The sequence below is a fragment of the Coloeus monedula genome (assembly GCF_965178545.1).
Source record: "Coloeus monedula genome assembly, chromosome: 3".
Lineage (NCBI taxonomy): Eukaryota > Metazoa > Chordata > Aves > Passeriformes > Corvidae > Coloeus > Coloeus monedula.
The window spans coordinates 88,272,011-88,279,046 of NC_138783.1; the positions used below are offsets into that span (position 1 = coordinate 88,272,011).

The window sequence follows — 7,036 nt, forward strand, 5'->3', positions numbered from 1 at the left end:
GTAGAAATAAGGTCAGAAACAACTTGGCTGAGAAGAAACATTGCAGTGAAGAGCTGGGAAATTGCCAAGAATGGGCAGACAAGAGGTGGGATGAGCAGCATAAAGAGAAAAACCAAGGGGAGAAATCTAAACTGGTGCAAGGAGACTGGGAACCATCTCTGGGAAGGGGAGAGGTGCTGGACACAGATTTCAAGGGAGAACCAGCCAGCTTCTGCAGAAAGAATAAAGTACCAACTAACTTGGGTGTCCAACTCAAGACACTCACAATTCAACTTTGCAAGTATACAGCCTTTTACATAATATATGCAGTAATAGATGGGAGGGCTTTTACATAATATATGCAGTAATAGATAGGAGGGCTTAGCCTTTTCTATGAAACTGAAACCAGATCTTAAATCAGGCACACAAAAACTGAGAAATATTGTACTGACCAAAGGCAAAAGGAAAATTTTCAAAGACTTGCCTTGCACCACACAGAAACTCTGGGGAGTGGTAAGGTCGTGTCACAGGCCTCTGGAAGGATGCAGCTCTCAATTAAAAAAACAACTTTGTCCTCCTCTTCCTTTAATCTCCTGCTTTGATCGCTGTACAACTTCCAATTTCTGCAACAAATAAAGCTGTTACACTCACTCATGCTCCTTACTGAACAGTTCATTCCCAGATTAGACCCCTCCTGTGCGCTAAATAACAAGAGAAAAGTAGATCATCTAACTAAAGATTTAGCATAATTGGAATCCATGAGGCCGAACTGTGGTTACATAGATTGCTCTTTTAAGAGAGCTATTTTGACAGCAGTGTAGGTCATTTGCAGTTTAAAATGCTGTATTCATACCTATAACTGTCATGGTTATATGGAGCAGCACTGCTTTCCATTCGGCAGGGAACCAGTTCCAAACACCTCTCCCAGTCTCAGAAATAATGATGGATGGTCCACCCACACTTCCGGAGCAGAAGTTATGAGATCACCAGAAAACCTCGAGGACCATGTTCATCATCCATGTTCGTAGAAATATGCGACCGGACAACAAAGCAAGTTCCTGAGTCTACAGGGAGTTAAGTGTCACAGGCCAAAAGTTTCCAGCTTCTAGCTGTGACACCAACTTTTAAACATAGATATATATATACAAGACTTTTCTACTGACATTATCATCTACTGGTACTATGTTAATTGTTGCTGTAACTGTCTGTGTGATACCATATAATTTTGAACTTTAAAAACTGACCCATAAAACCTGGAAGGGGTAAGACAGCCATAAGATAATTTCCTTATGCAGATAACGTCTGTTCTCAAAAATGGAAATGCTGAGAAATGCTCTACAGACTTCTGGACCTGGACAGGAAGACGTATCCCAGATTTTACATTTTATGTGTAGCATCTTCCACAAGAAATACCTGAGAACCCTTTTTAAAAGAAATTGCACAATGTTCAGTAAGTTTTAATATTTACAGAACTGTTATTGAATTAACAATGCACTAGCACTTAGCACTTTATGGTAAAAAATTTAACATAAAAATGGCACAAAGAGCTTGGCAAGTAGCTCTGGTGACTGAAGATATTACCACAGTGCTGTTCAAGTTTATGACCTCCCAAGCAAAGTCAATGGACCAAATCAAGTGAACACTCTTCAGAAATGTCAAGCCAACAGTTTAAATTAAGCTGCTGAACTTTGCACTAAAGTTGCTGAAGCATAGGGACACATTTCGTTCCACCTGCCCTGCTGTGGGAGGCAGTAGTTTCCAGCCTAAAGAATGTAAAAAGTAGCTACAGGATTGAAAGAATTGTTAGGGGCAAGACAAAATGTAGTGGGTAATGGAAAAAAACTAAAAAAAATTAAATCTTTAGAGATTTTTAGAGATCAATACCTACTATATTCAGCACAACACAAAAAATACCCCCCACATGTTGGTTTTTGAAAAAGCACTGTGAAAAATTAGAGGCTCAGCAAACTATGAAAAATTATTCCCTTAACACCGGTCGTCACAGAGAAAATGTAGAAAAAGATCTGGAAAAAGAACAGAAGAGACTCCAAGCAGGCCAAGTATTTTTAAAATTCTTGATACAAAGCCATTTCATTCTGAAGTCTTATTATAACTCTTAAAGACTGAACAATTGTTTAAAAATTCTTCTTAAATCTGAATCCAAGCCTCAGACTGCCAAGGGTTAAGACCTAAAGCAAACACAAACCACAATTATAGAAAGGTCCAATGCCTAACCTTAGCAGTAAACCCAGCACTGCATTTCAACACAATAGATTTAACAAGACAGTATCAGTGGAAGAACAAATTCTCAGCAAATCTCTCTGCCTCCACTGCTAGCTGTAATTTCCACCTTAGAGACTTGTTCTACTCATGGCAAAGAGAAATTCCAGGCATCAGACTCTTTCTAATCACATTTCATTTTGCTGGAAGGAAATTAGAGAAAACTCAGGGATACAACAGGGTAAAGCCAGGTAAAGCAGTTTTTCATGCATAGAGTTAATCTGGACTTCCTGGCCTCATATAAAAGGAGGGAACCAAGCATGTGCAGAGACATTCCCAGGAACTGATTGCAGTTGCAGGATTCTGCACAGTTTGCAACACTGCAGTAAGGGTATCTTAGGTATAAACTGCCCCAAGGAATTGACGTGTGCTGTTTCCAAAGATTTGCAACATCTGTACATATATGCTTCCTATAATTAGTCATATGGTGGGAAGAAAAATTATTCTTCTAAAAGTTCAGATGCATGGTAAAACATATTATTTTGTTAAGGAAGACTAAAATACCCATGCTTGTGAGAGCTGATGACCCCAACAGCTCTAAAACGTCTTACCTAGCAGTGGGAGTTAGCAGCATGCAAACCTTGTACCAAGCCTTAGTCTGCAGGTTCTCACTCAGAGTGACACAGCCCCATTTGCTTCCCATATGCTCAGATTCACGATGCATCTGCCAGGGAAGTCCAGCTGTAAAGCCCAGCCCCAGCTTCTGCATCCTCCCCAAGCCCACTCCAGCTAGAGCTACAGGTTCGCAATACTTCCAGATTTTTTTCAGAAATTACAACTCCAAAGTGCTCCACTGCCAAATGCTACGTAACATCGATGAGAAGCATACTGGATGAAGTTTTCTATCACTATGTCCTGTATCTCTTTCTATCCTCCTTCCTGTACTCTCTTATCCTCTACACTCATTTCCCTTCACATCCTTCCTCTACATCCTCATTCCTTTTCTCCTATGCTATGCCCTTTCACCTCAGTCAGTTACCTCCTTCACAAGATCTGTTCTGTCTGCAACAAACTGGAAGAACACAGCTGTATTTAGAGAGAAGCGACTCACCCACAACACGCTTCTCTGTGAGCACACCACAGTAACAGATGCACAAACAAGATGCAGGCATTCATGAGATACACAAGCACATCAAAGGGCTCATACTTGCATGAGTGGGGCAGGTCTAAACGTTAACAGCTCAAGAATGTCAGTGTCTTTTTGAAAATATCTTGCTGGTTTCATATAAGGTCTAAGCAGCATCTCACTGCTGTACATAATAAGTACTTTTAGTGAACACTGATGCACATTCACAAACCTCTGTTGCAGAGAAATCCTTGGTCACATACTACAAGCTGGGCAGAAAGTCTCCTTCACCTAAGGTCAAGATCTCAACTTGCCTGGAAATTAGGGGAAAAAACATGTTACTCTCTTATATATCATCAAGACAGTTTTAGCTAAGTCAGGATGTAGCTTGGTACTTCAATTTCCCAATTCACTATTTATTGCATATTTGGTAAAATTATCATAAATTCAATAATTTCACACTCAGTAGAAGTTCAGAAATAGCCTTCTTGCTGAGTGAATATACTTTACTGAAGGCTTCAATTGCTGTTTTCAGGAAGTGCTAGCGTATTTCTGTAGTACTGGCACCTGTCTTTCCTCTGCAAGACAGAGAAGTGGGTGGATCAATGGGCTGACAGAAGCACAATGTCCACCTGTGTTGGCTCATGGAACATCATTAACCCCAGTTTCTGGTAAAACAGAGCAGTAACTGCCAGGAAAGCCTGGAGTGTTTGCCTTCCATTTTCTCCTGTACACCTCCCTTACCACGTACCTCATAAACCACAAACACTGGCTATGACCCTACCACTCCCCTGTGCCATCAAGACATATGCCCTATTCTCAGTCACGTCCTTAATTTACAATGCTCCTGTTATTTTCTGTACTTCACTTGATCTGCTCCTCATTCTCGACCTGCTTTGTCTTGGTTGTTCCTTGGTTTTGCCTCACATGCCACCAGTCTGTGGTGATGCTTCCCTCACAATAAGCAAAGCTCTACAGAGAACAGAACATGGGAAGCAAAGGAAGGAGGGCAGTGGTAGCAGGAACTGCCTGTGACGCAGAAAAGGGAAATGCCTCCTTCTATCTGAGAGCCAGAAGAATCAACTTCATCTGTAGTAAAGAGATTATCATATTAGATAAAGCAGCAATAGGTGTGATTTAAACACATTTGAGGCTATGCCTCTCTGTCCAACAGATGTGAATGAAGCAGATACACCCTAAAGCTTTCTTCTTCCAAGGTCAACACTTTCCAACAGTGTTTCTGCAAAGGATGTCTGTTTGAGATTTAGGTAGATAATCCAACAATGGAGAGGAAATTCAGTTTGTCAGACAAGAAACAGGAAGGGAAGTGGCAAGCAGAAGCAAAGAGCGCATAAGACCGAGCTCTGAGCTGTGGTGCCTGTGTTATTTGATCTCCCACCTCCAAAGAAAACAGGTAGAGGTTTCAAACTTCATCTCCAAGCAAGGCAATTTCTCTTCATATCCAGTCAAGAAATGGGGAAGTTTTTCCAACAAAGACATCTACAAATGGGGTCCAAGAGATATCATTATACTCTAATGGTGCATCTTACACACTAGCAACTGAGCAATTAAAATTTTCTGTAGCAGAGCACAGCCCAGAAACCTGAATTAAATCTTAACAAGGAAACAAGAAGTGAAAGGGGATCCTTGACCTTCTCATTTTCCTTCCTAATTCTAGTAAAATAATACAGAGACTGAGGAACCAGAACATACAGGAAACAAAGCAGTCATTTCTCCTAGCAGTCAATTCACTCCACAGGGAGAACTTCCATTTAATACAGCATCTGTACAATCAGACTGGACTTTAATAGGTCTAAGAGATGACTAATGACATCCAATCCTCAATATATCTGAGACCTTAAGACTGAAAATTCTGCTACCTGAGAAGGGGTACAGCCTTCAGTCTCAGCTGACAGCAAGTGAGACAGATGTAAGCAAGTTTCTTCAGAGGTGTCATCATTGTCTTCAGTAAGGGAGCCAAACACCCTCTGAAGATGACATGGCTCTTTTGCCACACTTTGGCAGGGTTCTTTCTTTCTCCATGGCTCCCTGCAAGCTACCACCCACTACAGATTAAGTTAAAATTAGCTTATTAAAAATAAATTAAATCATAGGCAAAGTTGTCATGTATCTAGCAAAATGCATACAGCCTAGATACAGATACTTGAAAACAGCCCTGAAATCATATTTTTCTATCAACTTAGTACTGCAGCAGGGAACAGTGAGTAAAAGAGGTCACATCCACCTCAAACTTTGAAAGTGCCAGAACTTCTAAATTTAAGAACACTGAATGTCAAGTTCCTGCCAAAAATACATATGCCCCCCCCGCCTGCCATTTGCTCCCACCTAACATTTGCATAGAGAGTCACAGAGACTTGTGAAAAAACTGGCAAGATATTGCATTCTCTGAGTTCCTAGAAGCAAGGCAGCCCACTGAATTAAGATCTTCAGAAGCAGGAAGAAAAACTTAAGCTTTTAATTAAGAGCTTTTATGAAAAGCATCAGCACACAGTTGTTCTGCAGTGGGAAACTGCAAAGTAATCTTTTTTTCAGCACAACAGGGTTTTTTAGAGTTTGAGGGCAAAGATGAGTTTCTGCCTCTGTTGCTTAAGTAACCCAGCAAGACCTTCCCAGCTGGGTCTCTGCTGCCGGCCTAGACAAGCTCAACACCAGAGGCTTTCTGCAGAAGGATGATATCGGCCTGGGGATGGAGAGCTTCCGTCAACACCGTGCTGGACCACCCAGGTAAAAGCCCCTCTAGTGTCTCTGCAGTCCACGCTGGGCTCTGATCAGCATATATTGACTTTGTTCATGGTACGGGGGGAATGTACGCCACTGGGATAAAGCTTCAAGTTCATTCTTAACGCTGCTCCGCCAAACCCACATAAGACGGATGAGGGTGCATCCGTACTGCAAAGGCATTTCTACCATATTTCACAACCATATTCCAGCTCAATAAAGGGACAAAAATCTGAAATATGCACCAAACCAAACACACAATCTGCTTCCTTTTAAGGCTTCTCAACATAGGAAAGGAATCATGAAACCCGGCCTGTAATAAATTAGGGAGGTTAAACATCATCACAGTATTCGATGTCTGGCTCCCGCGTCCCCCCTCGGACGCGGCTGTTTACGCGCTGTACCATCCACACACGCTGTTCACACGCACCGCCGCAGCCCGGCACGGCTCGGGACGAGCCGCAGTGAGCGCCGAGCGCGCACCGACAGAGCCGGCAGCGCTGCCCGTGACAGCGCCGGCGGCCGAACCCCGGCGGGCAGGGCCTCCCCAAGATGGGGGCTCGGCCGTGCGCGCCCGGCGCGGAGCCGCCTCCCGCCGCAGCCGCACGACCCCGCCGCGCTCGGCGACCGCCCCCGCCCGGCCCCGCACCTTCTCCCCGCTGCCCCCCGCTCCGCGGCCGCCCGGCCGGACCCCATCGCTCACCTCCGCAGCCGCGGCTCGCCGGGCACCGCCCCGCGGCAGCCACCGGCCCCGCGCCCCAGTCGGTGCCCGCCCGCTCTGACGGCGCCGGGAGCGGCGGCCCCGCCCCGGCCCTGGCCCGGCCCCCTGCGGCCTCAGCCGGGCCGGCATCGCCCGCTCGGTCCGCCGGGGCTGGAACGGGAGTGCTTCGGGCTGCCCTCGCCGGCCGCCCGAGCCAGGGTGTCAACTCCGGCTCCGGAGGATCCAAAAAATATAGAAACTAGGATTCTCTT

At 44.5% G+C, this 7,036-nt stretch overlaps 1 protein-coding gene across 11 annotated transcripts in view; it reads right to left on the reverse strand.

The window, feature by feature from the left end:
• Positions 1–6,815, reverse strand: part of INPP4A (inositol polyphosphate-4-phosphatase type I A) — a 118,476-nt gene extending 111,661 nt beyond the window's left edge. For 8 of the 11 annotated variants that reach the window (XM_082278869.1, XM_082278868.1, XM_082278867.1 and 5 more), the window contains exons 1-3: positions 6,768–6,815; positions 3,558–3,639; positions 464–602 (exon numbers count right to left, since the gene is read on the reverse strand). The gene's annotated coding sequence lies outside the window, so the exon portion shown is untranslated. Of the gene's footprint in view, positions 1–463; positions 603–3,557; positions 3,641–6,767 lie in introns of those variants that run through there. The other 3 variants (XM_082278870.1, XM_082278872.1, XM_082278871.1) reach the window with 3 other exon arrangements.
• Between the last annotated feature and the right edge of the window lie 221 nt (positions 6,816–7,036).